A 16,818-nucleotide genomic window follows, 5' to 3' on the forward strand; every position below is an offset into this window, starting at 1 on the left:
AAAATCTTGAAAGCGCCACCTGAATGTGTCCAAGAAGCTGGAATGCCAGAACGTAAGTAAAAAGAATCTCAAATTCTTTGTAATATTTAAAATTAGAGCAACATCACTGAAGATTTGTGAAATGCCAGGGCTGGTAAGAAATTTACATAACTCTCTAGAAATTCAGTGTGTTGGTTGAAATCAAACAGTTAACAATAAGAAACTATAATAAAAACTAAAAGCAGTAGGAAAGAAATATTTGGCAAAGGATCAAAATTGTAAACATACTAACACTCTTTGAATTTTGTATTTCAAAAATAAAATGGTGTCAATTATTCTGAATACTGTAAGAAAAGCAAAACAAAGTTTTGAAAATACTATAATCCAGAGTGAAGCTCTTGAATTAGATAAGCAACTCATAAGCACAGGCTGATTTTCACTTGTAACTGGTCCTGTTCATAACAGCAATCCAGTGCATTACACTTGAAAACTGAGCCATGTAGCTGGGTGTCTCAGTACAGACTCTGGCACCAATGTTAGCCACTCGTTATAAACAAACAAGCAAATCTTTTGGTGGAAATTAACTTCCTGCCCAGTCACACAAGCTGTGCTGAGGTTATGAAGGCAAATATTTTTCATTTGATAAAGGGTTATGATCTGCTGACCTTGGAATTAGTCTTGATGGCAGAGTTCTTAAAAGCTGTTGTTACAAGTAGGGAGCCAAAGTGGTCAAAAGTTTCCTGTGTAATTAATGTCGGGTTGTCCTTTCTATTTATTTATTCTTATGTTCTCCAGAGAGCTGTGCTCTGGTGGTTGGAAGGAACTACAGATCATCTCGCAGGATCTACTTGTCACTTATGGCTTCAGATGTCCCCAAGCTGAGCACCTGGGATGGTCATGGGGAAGGGTGGTGAAAAGGGTGCCCCACAATTTTCTCACCTTGTGGACAGGACAAGCAGAGAAAGAGAGCAAGGGATCAGAGCTGTGTATAAATAGACCACCAGGCAGGCAATCACAATGCTACTTCTTTGGTCCCAACCTGTGTCTGTCACTATGCCCCTGAATTTGGGACTTTATATTCATTATAAAAATACTGGTTGCATCTAGTGTAGTCAGAGTCTGTAAACACCTGTACAGGACCAAGTAATTTTTAAAAACCCTGGCTGCAGAATGTCAGGACAGAGGTTTATCCTGCACTTTACAAAACGCTTTTCTTTTTATCTTGAGAATATAATTTACTGGCTCCATTCCCTTTCTGCTCCTTATAGGAGCTCCTCTGACAACCTGCTCTGTACTCCTTCTCATTCTGTACAGGCTCCATCCTACGCCCTGTTGCTCTTTTTCTCTCTTCCTTGGCAGCTTTATCACCTCTGTTTCGTGACTGATAAAAATATTTCTCCCTACAAAGAGGTTTAATTTAGCCGTAATTTAGGAAGTCCCAGTTTTTCCAGATACTCCTCAAACAAGTGTATTCTAGACCTTGGTTCTTCTTCATTTTTTTCTCATTTACACATTCCTAGTCTTTAAACATTTTCTGCTATATTTCCCCCTTAAGCTGCAAATTCCTAGCTTATTGGATTGCATATCTGCGCTTTTAAATCATCTGTCCTAGTCTGGCACTGCTGTCTTTTCCCTGATAGGTTCCAGTTAATTTAGCAGTTACCTGTATATGAGTAGCTTAAATTATTCCTTTGGCTAACCACTGCTTTGGGTCTTTCCAGTAGCTATTCCACATTCAAAGTCCAAGCTGGACAACCAGCTTCCCATTTGGTAAATAAAAGCAGGGGCAATCTCTGTCGTTAGGGTGGGAGTGTGCCACATTTTAGCACGTGTCCCCTATATGCCTGTGTGTCCTATCAAACATGCAAAGGCGATCATATTAAGAAGATAAAGAGAAAAGGGCCAAGAAGCGAGTCCAAATAGACACAGGTGCTCTGCTGCTTTCGGGATGTCATTCTCCATATTACTCACATGTACAGCACACAAGGAAACATTTCTCAACCTCAGAAGTTTCATGTATTCACTCTAGGAATGTGGTCACCATCTTCCTGGGTACATGCTCCCCATTTTCCGGGAAGAAAACCAATAGGAAATGGAGCAAGTGATCATATCTGATAAACTGTGAATAACCACCCAAGAGCTGCTGTAATGAACAATGCCGAGGGCATATAAACTCTTCACCGCCTGCCGAAGGATGACCAGGGACTTAGTAGAAACAGAGCTCTACCAGCAAAGAACTGAACTTTTGTCCTTCATCCAGCAAAGCTCGCTTGTGACTAATCTTAGACATATGAATGGATCCAGTGAAGTCAACATCACATTTAAGATTTGCTTTGTCCACCTCTTTACTTTTCTGTTTTACATACCCTGGAGGGTATGGTGCACTGTGTCCAAACAGTGTCTAACACTTTAACAATAATTAGCTGCTAAACAATGAAAATAAGCTCAGATCCTTACATTTGCTCACACTAGATACATGCATGCCAAGATTTTTTTGAAGTGACTAATATTTTGAAGAACCTCCAGTTTCTATTTTTTTTTTGTTTGTTAGTTTTAACTTGAACCATATCTTACCTGTCCCATCCCTAAACTTTGTGGCGTTTGTCCCTAGCTCCCTTAGAAGTTCCTGCCTCCCAGGACCTGGCACTTATCATAGTCCACTGATGTCCAGGTTTGTTGCCCCTTCTTCTCAATATATACAGACTGCTGGTGAGGCTCCTTAAAATTTTCAGTGCCATGAAGTACTAGAATCTGGATAAAGACAAAGGGGAATGAATCAGAACAATTTTTTTCTGGACGCCTAGAAGGGCTTGGAGTGGGTGGATGGGAGGAGATGTGCAAAGGGTACATCAGCTTTCTCCCCTGAGGAAATATGACCTGCACCAAAGGATTTTACCAGTCTGGTATCTGAGCTGACGGTGCCTGGGACAGATGCCTTCCCCTGCCTGTATATACTTGGCAGCTGGAGCTATTAGTTGTGCTGCAATGACAACAGGGAGGTCCAGCTGAAGCTCAGCAAACACACTCTTGTACAACTACTCCATACAAACTGAGTTACTGCTCTGGACTTGCTCGCAGTTTAAATTCAGGTCAAGATTCACCAGGTGGATAAAGAAGACAAATGAGAGTGCTCAAAGGAGCAATGGGAAGGGATATGAAAGATGTCTATCAAAAGCAAGTGTTTCATCCCTCAGCATCTGCCACAAATGTTAATTATGTGTTCCCTTAACTCTTGTTCTTGAGTTTATTTATTAGAAAACAGTGCTGTACTCCAGGCTGGCTGGTTGGCTCTCCACAGTTTGGCCCTGGTCAGGGAGGAGATTTTGTCTGCCCAAGCAAAGTATTTCCCTTGTTCCAAGGCCAGGAGATCTACCCCTCTGATGTAGAAACAGCAAAACAAACAGGACGAAGAGCAGACTGCTTAGTTTAGAACAAGTTTCAGGCAATTTACCTGCCCCAAGGCCCCTGCTGTATCTCATGAAGGGGGTAAATTATTTTCCTTGCACATGATCATGGGAAGGGAAGGAAAGAACCAGAGCAAGAACATGTTGAGACTTTTCTCACGGCTGCTGCAGGCGCTGATTTTGTGTCCCCTCACCCGGTGCTGCTGCTGGAGTCTGTACGTCCACAGGCCAGGCTTCTGCCAGTAAAACACTGGCACCGAGTGACTCCTTGGGGGATTTCAACCATGTTCCCATCTTCCTCTCCCAATGCCTGCTGATGCTCTCTCCCTTCCTCCCTCACATATGTTGCATCTTAGTTACAACCAGAGGGTCCTCTCTGTATTGATCAAGTTAAACCTGTACTTAAGAATCAGCATGCTGCTGGTTGTCACAGGTCCCAGCACATCCCTCAGGTTGCTGTTTTGTATTTACTCACCTGCCATCTGGTGTGATTGCTAACTGAAGACTCACGGCTCAAGGAGGACACTTCTCAGCTTCCAGATTCCACCATGGCCTCTGCAAGTCACTAACCATCTGTGATATTTCTGACATGTCCACATTGTCACTAGTGGCCATACCAACAGGTCCTGAGCCTGTTACACTCCTTACAGCAGGAACACAACTGGTCACATAAACAAGTCCCCCTCACTGCCAAGGTGTTGGTAAGCAGTAATTAATTTTAAACACAGCTTTTCTGGATGATTGGCAAGTTTCACAAGCAACCTACTTTGAAAAAGCAATATTCTTGGCCCAAAGAAGGCTAGCAACTAGGTTTTTTGATTTGCAGCTTTCAATGCAAAATAAAGCAAGAGATCTGCTGGAAAACTCTCCCCTTTTTTTGGGAGCAGGTCTGAGCCATGTAGATTTGACTGCTGGAGCTTTGTGCACTGTGCTTTTTAACCTTGATGTTGTTAAACCCAAGACAGGCACTAGAAACAGCGCCTGAGCGCTTCTAATACAGTCGTGCTTTGCAGTAGCGCATTGTTTGCAGCCCAGTTGCATGGACCTGCGTCAGCACCAGCCAGTGCTTCTGCAATTTAAAGGATCAGGGAATTAGCAGAGGAGGGACCTTGAATTTACGGCTGCTTCCCAGAACTTTCCTAGTTACCTGTCAGGGGCTATGGTTCCCTGGACTGCTGCTCTGCCCCTTTCCCTGGGTTGAGCACATCCATTTTGGTGCTCACACCTCCCTACGCTCTGAGAAGCAGCTCGGCTGCTGTGGGAAGCTCCTGGAGCAACGCCCTGGGACCCTGACAGGACCTCCCAATTTCCAACCTCCCAGCTCTTTTGTTGGCTTTGCACGGCAGTGGGCAGCCCCGCTTGCTGCGTGACATTCTGCATGCTGGGGAATACTTCAGATGACATGATGGACATTCCCCCTTTGAACCCAGCCCAAGCCCATGCCAGAAAGGCCCATGATAGATTCCTCGTGCCATCCTGCAAAACAGGCTGAAATATAGCACCTTTTAACCAAAGCCCAGGGCAAACAATACAGCCTGTACTCCGGTTCATAAACAGTCCTCGTTATTACAAAGGGCATTTCAAACACCGTGTGCTATGGCTTGACCTTAAAAGCTATAGACAATCTAGCGGAGCACAGACGGTTTCATAAAGTACAATCACTTCCTGCAATTCTTGGGCCAGTGCAGCCGGAGCCGTGCAAATCCTGTTTTCCTTGCATTGTTTCCTGCATGTGAATATCATCAGTCTATCGGTGCTTGTAACCATGGCACTCGTTAAACAGGAGAGGGGAGACTTCTGATAAAGCCAACCAGGACTCTAAGGATTTGCACGGGGCCAGGAACCTTGGCTGGGCAAGGCAGAGGTGCCAGCCATCGCTTCAATAGATCAAGCAAGCAACAAATACAAGAAAGAAGTGCTTTAAGAATAGCTACTGGGTACGTTGCTGACAGACTCAAGTTCAGGCCAGAAATTATAGTGGGAGCACAGCGAGCCCCCTACTCCTCAGTGGGAGTGCTCTTTGTCTTGGGAAAATCTTCGCCCCTGCCTGAGGGTTCAAGTGATCGCCAGAGCTGGTAGGTCACTGGCCCACTGCAGCATCTGCGCAACACAAGAGCTGTTCTGCAGGAGGTGCAGAGGTTGGGAAGGATCACACCTCTCTCCTGGCTGCTCTCTGCCTTGGTTGCCTCTCCATTTCCTTACAGATAGGAAAATAAAAAAACATTGGACAGAGATACTGACTCAGACTGGCAGCATGACTGAAGGTAGATCCTCTGCAGTGTGACCAGTTCATGCTCTGGATGAGACTATTATTGACTCTCTGATTATTTAATGATGTTAATAATGACATCTGAGGGTTCCAGCTTTCCAGACAACACAAAGATGGTACCTGCCCAGTGTATTCAAGACAGTCAAACCATCTGAGTGTTAATTTTTTTACAGAGAAGTCCATCTAATTAAGTACATGTAATTACATATTTAAAGAAGAAAAAAAATAATGGTCTGACCATCGGGCATCTGGCCACCATCAGATGCCTGAACGCTTTGCAGTCTTTGCTGGATTTGGGAACTAAAGCATCAACAAAACCGTGTTTAATACTGAAAGGTACCTGGGTCACAAAGACATCAGAGGTATTATCACTCCATAAAAGGTTTAATTCACAGACTCCTGAATTCCACAATGAAACCAATAGTGCCAAGCCTGACCTCAGCATACAAGGCAGTACCCACAGAACATGAACCAGGCTGAGGTCACTGCCAATCTCAAGGTGAGTAAAGACTTGCTGATGGGGAAATTTACATGAGTAATTAATCAGATAGGGAAGGACATAGTTCATCATGTTCTTAGAATACTATGGCAAAAACTTTTGTTTCTAAGGAAAAAAGGGCGTTTGCGTTGGGTAGGATTGCATTCTTTAGTCTTGGCGCCACTGAGTAACCAGGAATTGAATGCAAACCTTAAAATGTAAGGGGATGATATTGGTCACAAAACGCTCATGTTCATGAAAAAGAGTAAAAACTACAAAACAAACACCAGCTTCTGGAAAGCACCATAGAAATGGTAAGTCAGGTACTGCAGGAAGAAATTCTGGAGGAAAGAAGTGCAAAAATTTACTACACAAGCCTATATTTGGACAGCTACAAAGCAGTCTGAGTCACAGGGGAGAAAAGGGAGTATAGTTGAATAGCAGTAGGACGGCACCAGGAGCTTGTGGAAGACTTCCATGTCAATGACATTACTGTAGAAGTGGAAGTGCAGGCTTAAGTCAATGAATGAACATGGAAGAACAGCACAAGCATGTAAACGCAAAATGAACAGCAACTAGCAAGGGGTGTAAAAGGCTTCCCTGATGTTCAGAAGCAAGTGGACAACTCAGGAGAACTTGTCATTTATTGGAGAAACAGGAGAAATAATGGCTGAAACCAAGAACGCAGTTCAAGTCTGTAAAAAATGGTGACTGTGAAATTGATTTAGCAGGTGATAAAGACCAAGATAGAAAAAGAATTGTACAAACAATTTTTAGATAAGATAAATTCTTTCAAGTTCATGAGGCCTGATGAAACTCACACTACTGTAGTTAAGGAACTAATCAGAGCAGACTGAGCTGTTTGTGATTATCTTCAAGAATTCAAGGTTTAAAAAGGATGTCCCAGAGGGCTGGAAAATGGCCGAGAGAGAACCTATCTTTACAGAGAGGAAAAAGGAGGAGCCAGGGAATTCAAAACTAATTTGCCTAACTTTGATAAATGGAAAGATAATAGAACAAATAATCAAATAGCCAAGTTATAGTCCCAAGAGAACAATGTGTTGACAATTATCAACCAGAGCAGATTTTTTTTTTGTATGTTTTAAGAACAAGGCATGTCAGACGAATTATTTTACTGGGTAAGTAGCTTAGTAATTAAGAAAAAGGCAGGATATCATTTTCCTACACAATATTTTTAGAAGTAAAATAGGAAAATATGATCAATTGAATTTGCCACAGAGTGACAGAGTGAAAAAATGCACTTGGACACCAGTTATCAGTCATTCACTGTCAAGGTAGGATGACATTTAAGGAAGTCCTTCGTGCATTTATTCTAGTCTCTGCTCTATTCATCTCGTTCATTAGAGCCAGGGACTGACAGTGACACAGCACTTGCAGCACTAGCTATAAATCTAGTGAATATCCAGTTTGGGAGGGGTTTCAAATCAGTACGAAATACAGTAAAGATGAGGGATTTTTGAATACACAAATAAAATAGATTGAATAAGCAGAGAAGTGACAAGGCCAAGTACTCATGTTGGGTTTACAAAGGACCAGAAACTCAACACGCATATAAAAAAACAGAGGATGAATTTTTTTTTCCAAGATACATCAACAGGAGGGCTGGATGTGAAACATGAGGCTATCAGCTTACTCTGTGTGACATTGGTGGGGAATCAGCTAGAATCCCCTCTTGGGATGAGATCAATGCACTAGTGAGTTCAGAAGAGAGCAATGGGGATGATAGCATGATGTGAAAAACATGTTATTCAAGCAAAAGTTGGAGAAACTGTCTTTATTCACTACAGAAAGAGGAGCAAGCAGAGAACAAGAGAGGAGAGATGCTGTCGGCCTTGCAGCATGGAAGAAGGGTGTTACACAATGAACAAAGCTTAGTTGCTCTCTGTGCTAAGGAGAATTTTGTTTATTAAGAACAGAGCTAGCTGCCTGGAAAATCAAAACAAAACAACCCCCAAAACTTTCTCATTTGAAGAATAGTTCAGCAGCTGGAACGAGCTACCAGAGGAGGTTGTACCAACCCTGTCATTGGAGGACTATTATCGAAACAGCTGTCAGGGCTGTTCTAGGTCATCTCTTGAGGTCCTTTCCACCCCTGCTTTTGTATGATCTTGCAGAGTAATTAAGCCTCTGTTTAACATTATGTGCATAAGTGACTTGGAAAACAGGCTGTATTCCGAGTTGAGCACATGCTTAATTGCTTTGCTGGTCTGAGGCCCAAGGCATTTCTGGGAGGTGTTAATTTCTTCCAAAAATTCTTGCTAGCAACTATTCCCCTATGCACATTGACACCTGCAAAAAAATAAAAGCAGTATTCTTCTGTTTCCAAGCTGCTGCATTCATTTCAAAACATCCTGCCTTCCTCTGACAGTTTTAAGGAAATACAAGATTCCCTGCTTGAAAGCTTCTTTACTGAATAAAATTATTTCCTCATGCACTGCAGATAGAAGAGAAACATAAGGTCACTGAAACAATGTGGTGAATCATGTCAATAAAGTTATAATTCATTCAAAAAATGTATAATACATATAGACATCACACACGCTAATATATTCCCCATAGTCTTGAATGGCTGGAAAATCTCTTGTCTTACAATAGGAGGACCATTACACATAGTTCTGAGTACGTCTCTGGGTTTAACCTCACTATGCCTTGTCTCCATAGCAGCCAGCGTGTGGCAGCCTCCATCACCACAAACAGTAAAACAGTTCACAAAGGAGGACTAAAATGTCTTTGAGGAGCTGAGATGTACTGAGATTTAATTGACTTTCTCAGAGCTAGGTAACCTCTTCCACCACACGTGGGACCAAACCCCATCAGCACTCAGCTGGTGACTTCTCGGGAAGGCTGGGGATGCTGAGTACAGCTCAAGTATCAACAAATCCTCATCTCTCTGTTGCTGTTTTTTTGTGTGTAATGCAGTATTGTCCAGGAGTAATGGTCATGATTCAGGTCTTCTCACTCTCTGCTAGGTGTGCAAACATATAACAAAGCAAGGAGCCCCGCTTAAAGCTTTCCAAACCGAGTGCAAGATGAAATACCACAGATGGATGAAAGGAAGGCAGGAAGAAACAAAAGGAAACTGCAGGTCAGGTTGTGCTATTATCTAAGAAATGCTGCTGCTTACAGAGGTGAATTTTAGCCCTTCAGAGACTGTTTATGTAATGTGATGAGAAATGGCCATCTTCATCTTAAGGTGTAAGGATGTGGGGAGGAAATTGCTGGGAGTAGTTCCCATGCACAGAAAGTCAAGCAATGGGGTGCTCATGTTGCCAGCAAGAAGCGGTGCTTCAACACCTTGCTGAAAAGCTGGCGGTGAAGGAGTTTGAACCTGGAGCTATAACAGCACACAAGATTGTGCTGGGTCTGCATGGGCTTGGATGTCCCAGAAGAACCCAATAAACAGGGTGGAGATGAGGGCTTGCACCAAGCAGGTGTTTGTCACAGTCACACTCATTGCTGCCAAGCTTCTTCCAGACCTAGACCTATCAGAGGCTTCTGCCCTTCATTTTTTTTGGTTGGGGGTGACAGTGGATGCTACCAGCCACTTGCTGGGCTAGGCTCTCTTCTGGATTCCCCCTCTTTCACTATGAAATTGGTGAGAAGGGTGAGAAATATTAATGGTAAAGAGAGTTCCTTTCCAGCTGCAAGCTGGCTCCTGTGGAGGATTTGATGCCCACAGCTGGGGCACTCTTGCTTTCCTTGATACAAACAAAGATTAACAGTTTTCCTGAGACCATTTTAACAGCAATTGTAAAATACTGGGTTTGAATTCACTTTCTATAAAACCTCAAACTGAATTTAAAAGATACTTGGGTTTTCCTGGCTTCCTGCAGATATGCTGAAATACAATATTATTTTTTTTTAGCAGTTACCCTTTCACTATGAACCTTCAGATATGTTGCTTCATTAATGGGATTTCTCTTTGTGAAGCTACAGTACTTTAATTCTGATAAAGTGGAAGTCCACTTAATCTTTCAAATTGCAGAGCATATGAATTACTGTTTTCTTAAAATACACATTTCTGTCGAGCCATTCATTTTTTATTTCAAAGACACTCATGTTTTCCAGCTTTTCTACTGACACGTAAGTTGGTATTTTCCCAGCAGTTCCCCTCTGAACACAAATTCTCATGCACCGTTCAGTCAGGAAGTTTCAAGTTAGTAAGGTCTAATCCTTTAATTGTTGCACTGATGAAACTTTCAATAACATGCAATTAAGTTTCTGGCATCTATTAGTTACTATCTCCTTATCAGAAATATTTACTATGTATTCTACATACACTGCCAGAGCACCCAATACATGAGCTTATTGGAGCTTGTCTTGTAGACCACTTCTTAACTTTGTCTCTCAGAAAGCCTCACCAAAACCTTGGAAAAACCTTAAAATTACCACCCTGACAAACCGTACTTGTGGGTCTCACACTTCAGTTTGCCCTGACCCATGCAGACCGGAGTGCAGATGCAAGCGGACAAAAGCTGGATGTGGTTCAGCACTGACTGTTGGACGCGGAATATGGAACAATAACATGAGTGCACTTCTTCATGCCTAAAGATTGAGGGGGCAGGAGATGGTAACGTTGAGATAGTCAGTTTGGTCCCATAAACCGAATTGATCATGAAGGACATTGAAGACAGCTGCTGGCAACACCCAGGGCTTTCTCCCAAAGGCAGAGCCCTTCAGACCTCACTCATGGAAGCCAGCCTGTCCTCCTACTTCCAGCTGCTGCTTCCCTCCTAGCTGGCCAGTCCAGCTGAGCATGATCTGTTTCTCTTGCATATGTCCCTTCTCCTCAGTAAATCATCTTTCTGCAACCCCTTTCCTCTTTTGGCACGAGAACATCAGTTTTCCAGAAAGGTAAGGACGTTTCCCTGTAACTCATTACTAATCCACTGTGGGATTAGCAGAAATTTAATATTTGAAGGCACAACACTTCTCAAAGGAAAGCTGCACACCAAAATATTCTTAATGTATTTCTGAAATTCCTATTGGTGTGTTTTGTTTTTTTTTTTCCCCCATTGGAAAAAAAGATAAGCAATTCCAAGAGCAGCAGATCAGCTGTTATCCTTTCCACAGTGGAGAACATGCAAAAAAAATGCTGTAATTGGAGATGGCAGGGAAGATTAAAAAAAGGGAGGTGGTATTCCCTTGGAAAAGGCAGTAGATCAAAACTGAAGCTTAGTGACCTATTGTTTTTGCTCATTTTTTGATGAGGAATACAGAAAGCACTTCTTTTTCTCTTGGGCATAGAAAAGGACCTCCAGCCTGGCTGATTGTAGAGTGCTCTTCCAGATTACAAGCCCACTTTTCAAGTGAATAGCTGCATGTTTGAGCTGTCGGCTGTTGTGCAGTGTGTATTATTTTTCCTTTCTTCCTCCATATTTTTTTTTTTTTTTGGCAAAAGCAACTGGGGAGTGTCTTGGTTTCATTGCACTTTGACACAAACATCAACACCTTGAAATATTTTTCAAAATAGAAATCTTGCTGCCTGTCCAGCCCTATAATGAACAGCCCGAGGTCTCATCAGACACCCATTCCACCAATAAGTCTGGAAATCCTTAGGCTAAATGATGAACTAAAATACACATGCCTGCAAAGGAAAGCTGGAACATACCATCTTAAAACCCAGTTTTGCATGGAAACAGCACTTGAAATGGGGAAGCTGTGAATCCCTGGTGAATCCCTGATCCTAGAGCCCTTGTCTTGGTTGGCTTCCCGTGAATTTAGTCCAGTAACTGTTTAAGTAAATAGCAACCCCGCACCACAGAGTGTATGGGAGAGCTGACTGGGTAAACGTGACAAGTGAGCAGCAGCAAGGACAGGGAAATGCCAGGTGCAGAGTTAATGGTTGCTCTCCAGCAAGAGCCACAATGAACTGCACCCCCTCTGTGTTTGCAGATGCCATCCTTCTGCCTTGCCTTCAGGACACATTTAGGGGAGGGGCACGCTTGACCCTGCATTCACAACTCTTCATCAAAAGCTGCATCTATTCAACTTTCTCACTTCTGGATGCCTGAATGGGAGCCCTCTCCCCTGCCCCTTGCTGTGATGATGGGCTTTCATTCCTGGTGTTGGGATGCAGACCCCATCCAGAGAGGCTGATGGACACCCAGGGACACACACGCTCTCCTCTCAAGGATTCCTTTTATTGTTTTGTTATTCTTGCCCTATAAATGAGAAGTCCTTCAGACAGAGCCTGCCGGAAAAGCCAAGACACATTCAAATGCTCTCTTCTCATTGTTCCCAGAAGATTAATGACATGTAGGCCAATGGGCCCATAGCCCTGTTCCCGTAACCTGCATGCCAAGGGGGAACAGATGAAAGCATGTAACTGGAATTTCCACTCAGCTTGTCTCAACAGCACACGAAAAGCTAGGACAAATCAAATTACAGCTACAAAATACAACAAAGAATTCCCCTCTCCTTTCAAAGCAAATAAACAAACAAGCAAGCAAGCAAATAAGAGAGTGGCTGGGTATAATTGGCAATGTCAAGTAGCACTGCCTGTATAACAACATCTGAGCTGTGTGTGCATTTGGCTGGAGGCTGCCTTTCAATGCCTACAACAAGCTCCAGCCACCAGTGAGGATCCAGTGGACCCTGAAGGCTTTAAAGAGGACAAAAGAAAAAAACAAAAACCAAAACCCACTGTTTGTTCCCTGTGGACGGCTCCCATAGCTGCCCACAGCTCCTGTAGCCCAGTCAGCCCATGGAGACAGCTGCCAACAGTGGGTATCCACGTGTTTGTCCCAAATCCCAGTCCAGCGGCCAAAGCCAGCTGGCAGATTTATTGCTGCAGGGAGGCCTGTCACTCAGAGCCACGGGTGTCCCCCCAGGCAAGGTGGCTTCTTCATTCCAGGCTGCCAGCACGGGAGAAAGGCAGTCAGTCACTCACTTTGAAGGGTGTCAGCAGGTTGCATGCCTCAAAAAGCAAGCGTTAAATAAATATGCAGGGCCGGGAGCAATGTTTTGTTGTCTGTCTCTCTCTCTCAAAACTCTCACTGTGGTTGTTGAGTGGTTGGATCGAGGGAGCCTGGGGTAGTGGCACAGACACCTGGTAGCACCAGCAGACTAAGAGGAGGCACTGAATCCCAGAGAGCCTGGGAAAGTAAGGAACCACAAAGCCAGACTGCCCCAACAGTACAGCCATGCTGATCCCAAAGCAGGTACCCCCCACAGGGGTAGCTGAGAGACCCCACTCAACCTCTGCTCCCTTCACTGTCACAACTGAGCTGAAACCAGAAATGAAAAAGCTAATTCCTAGCTGGAGCTGGCAGAAATGCATCACTTTTCTTCTAAAAGGGTAAAGATTTTGAATGCTATTTCCTCATGCTTTCTGACTGTCCATCTTGTCTTTTTCACTACAGAGATGGCTTTGGGCAGGCAACACACAATCCAGACTCCAGCTGGAGAAAAACAATAACAAAAAACCCCACTACAGCTGAGCTCTGCCTGTGCCAAGAAGGCCTGGTATGAAAAGCAGTTGCTGGCACCTACGGTATGCCCCAGAAATCCCTCCTACGTACTATTCCCAAACTTTCTAACCTGACCCATTGTGCTGAGTGCGATGTTTTTTATTCATTTCTACATTAATTAACACTTACTAGATATGATGAAACACACCAGCCTTGAGCATAGATAATTCTCTCCCTCCAAAACCAATCAACCAGACAGAGGTTCAGCATGTAGGAAAATGTGGTGATACCACAGTGCCATAAAGTATCACTCCTTACCCTGTATGTAAAGTAGTACAACAGCTATAAGTAAACCAAGTAACAAGTAATCATCTTTGTCTGTATTCCAGACTTTTTTTTAAAATAATTTTATCTTTCTTTAAATATTTTTTCAGACTTGTCATCTACAACAAACCTCTGCATTTCTACTTTTTTTTGTTTGCTTGTTTTATACAGGGTACACTAACCAGTCTGTGACATAGCTTGCTTTGGGTCACATAAAGAACTAGTAAGAAGATCTACACTGGAAAATGGCTTTACTTACACTGCATTCGCTGAGGTCTGAAATACAGAGCTAAAGGAAATCACAGTTTGCTTACTTCCACTGTTTGCTTCTGGGGAAATTGAAGTAAAAGAGAAAAGTGATGTCTGTTTGTTTGTGGTGGCTGAAAGACATTTGTCAAAAGTTAAATATTTTCAAACATGAGTGCCCACAGGCAAACGTTATCTCCCAGATAAGAACAACTAAATGACTGCCCTGATTTTTCCGAGGTTGCAGCATTAACAATGGTTGCTGCAGTCAAGCAGCATCCAATGCCTGAAAACATTAAACCTGCTATTTGCATCTAATATCATGCAGTGACATGAGGACCAACAGCCAGGCAACCTGTTCTTACAATATTGATTAGCATCGTTGCCTGACCCCTACATCCAACTCTTTTCCAGTTACCTACGTTTCCCTGCCTTGTTATTGGCTGCGATAAGATCCCACTGATCAAACCAGGTGGTGTTTTTCTTGCCATAGCTGCAACTGGCAGCCCTGGCTGTCAGAGCAGACTGTCTCTGCCCAGCAGCTGTGGTGGGTGGAACATAGTACGGGTTCATGCATTGCTGATGCCAAAAGATGGATTAGTGTAATGGTCCCTCTGCAAAGGCTACTGACACTGAATTTTTTTTTTTTTTTTTTTTTAAATGAGGAAGGCCTGTATTTTAAGAAAACATCCAGTCTGGATTTAGAAATTGCCAGTGGGGTGAAGCTGTTGCACAAGAAGATACAGCCTGAGCTGTTTGTTCCAAAACACAGCATGGGGAATACGCGCGCACCTCTACGTGTGTGGGAGGCCGGCACACACACTACACACAACAAGAAAACAAGCCACAGCACTTAATTGCTTTGGTACGCATGAAGTCTAAGCGAGCTGGCTAGCAAAACATGGACAGATGGCAGTAAATACATAACTAGCTATTTTAAGACATTATTGTGCTTCAGCAGATTTCTCAATCCCTCTACCACACACCCCCTAAATAGCAGCATTTCCAGCCCTCTGCTTTCCCACAGCTCAGGGATGTCCCTCCAAGTGACAGGTCAGAGGGGGCTTTCACAGTTCATCAGAGGACAATTTGCCCTTGGGAGGCACCCAAGCCACTGTGTTCTCTGCACTTCAACATCAGCTGCCCTCTGTGGTGAGCATCCAGACAGATGAGCAAATGCCACATGCACGTGTCAGCATCCCCATGTGTCGTTTATCTCCAGAAACAGCACCGAGTGACACATCGTCACACTAAACTCCATGCTGGGATTCTCCCCTTCCGCCCTCTTCTCTTCTCTTCTTTTCTTTTCTTTTTTTCTTTTCTTTTCTTTTCTTTTCTTTTCTTTTCTTTTCTTTTCTTTTCTTTTCTTTTCTTTTCTTTTCTTTTCTTTTCTTTTCTTTTCTTTTCTTTTCTTTTCTTTTCTTTTCTCTTTCTTACATCCCCAAAGGTCTCTGAGCATGTTCCTGTGGTTATTGTTCTTGTTCTGCGGGCAGCGCAAAAGCTGTTCCCCAGAGGGGCCGGGCTGGAGCCCAGGGCGATCCACACCCACATTCCTCGCCGGTGGGATATGGATGTCTCTTTGTCTGCTCGTGGCCTCTATTTGCACAACTCACTGTGTATTTCCATAGAAGGACAATGAGCATCTACCTGTGTGTAAGAAGCCTATGGGACAGAGAACACTATCACATGTTGGACATATGCACCAAAAATGAGGGATTTGCGAAATACGAAATCTCCCTGCGTGCTTTTCCTCTGAGGTTCTGTGGGGAATTTTTGGCTTGCTTTAAACAGTCATTGTAAGAATAATATTGAACCACGTACTTTTGTTGTCATTCATTTCTGCTTCCTATGATTTTCTTACAAAATTCCAGAGTTCTGGAAAAGAAATTGCACACAAAGTACTTCTTTCGTAGATGCGTAGCCTCTCATGTTAAGTGAAAAAGCCTCAAAAGTTGCCATTCTCAGATGAAAATGAGATCCACTACAAGATGCTTACACATGTTCTCATTTCATAAGATGCAAGCAATCCTGCTGGCTTGAGGTACCAGTAGACAAGCGCCTGTGTTAAAAGCAGAAGTTTGTCTCCTTACAGGCTTAGCATGTGTTCTTCATGGAAGATCAGCTGAGGACAAGGTGCCTTTGTAGCTGCCTTGATGGTGTGAGGATAGGAGGCTGGCAAAGTTTAAAGGCGCACTCAATATCTTTCATTAGACCAACAAACACAGCCAGAGACAAGGCAAGCAAGCTTTGGGGCACACCAGGCTTGATGCTCTCATATGTTCTCACATTTTTATCAGCTCTATCTGATGCTACTTGCTTCTCTGAAGAGAGTAGATGAGGACTTCACAGGCACAGATTAAAGTCTGAGAGCTGAAAGGAAGAGGAATGTAGCTGTGGAACCTTGCTGACATCAGCTGGGTACCTTTGAAGGCAACCTTCTCTTCCTTGGTATGTGTACAATTTACATCATGTTCATAAAAAAGAGGTTTATTTGTACTTTTTGTTGTTGCTGGTATGAGCACAGCTGCCCAGGGGTGAGCCGTCTCAATGCTAGGCATCTGGCATGACCTGGTGTCTTTGGGCTCCCACTGCAGTCAGTAGAAAGGGATGGGCTCTTTTGAGGATGATTCAACCCATTTTATGACAGATACCAGAGGCAAAAGGGATGAATCACCCTATAGACAG

The 16,818-nt window shown here is 43.4% G+C and overlaps 1 long non-coding RNA gene across 3 annotated transcripts in view; it reads left to right on the forward strand.

Annotated features, from left to right (window-relative positions):
• The window catches only part of LOC110366316 (uncharacterized), a 97,514-nt gene that overhangs the window by 66,225 nt on the left and 14,471 nt on the right, over window positions 1-16,818 (forward strand). Inside the window, exons 6-8 of one of the 3 annotated variants that reach the window (XR_010470260.1) lie at window positions 9,121-9,236; window positions 13,516-13,646; window positions 14,059-15,722. The exons of 1 other annotated variant lie outside the window; for it this stretch is intronic. This is a non-coding gene — a long non-coding RNA (uncharacterized LOC110366316). Of the gene's footprint in view, window positions 1-9,120; window positions 9,237-13,515; window positions 13,647-14,058; window positions 15,723-16,818 lie in introns of those variants that run through there. One more of the 3 variants, XR_010470261.1, reaches the window with a different exon arrangement.

Source organism: Columba livia, chromosome 2, assembly GCF_036013475.1.
Source record: "Columba livia isolate bColLiv1 breed racing homer chromosome 2, bColLiv1.pat.W.v2, whole genome shotgun sequence".
In the NCBI taxonomy this organism is placed as follows: domain Eukaryota; kingdom Metazoa; phylum Chordata; class Aves; order Columbiformes; family Columbidae; genus Columba; species Columba livia.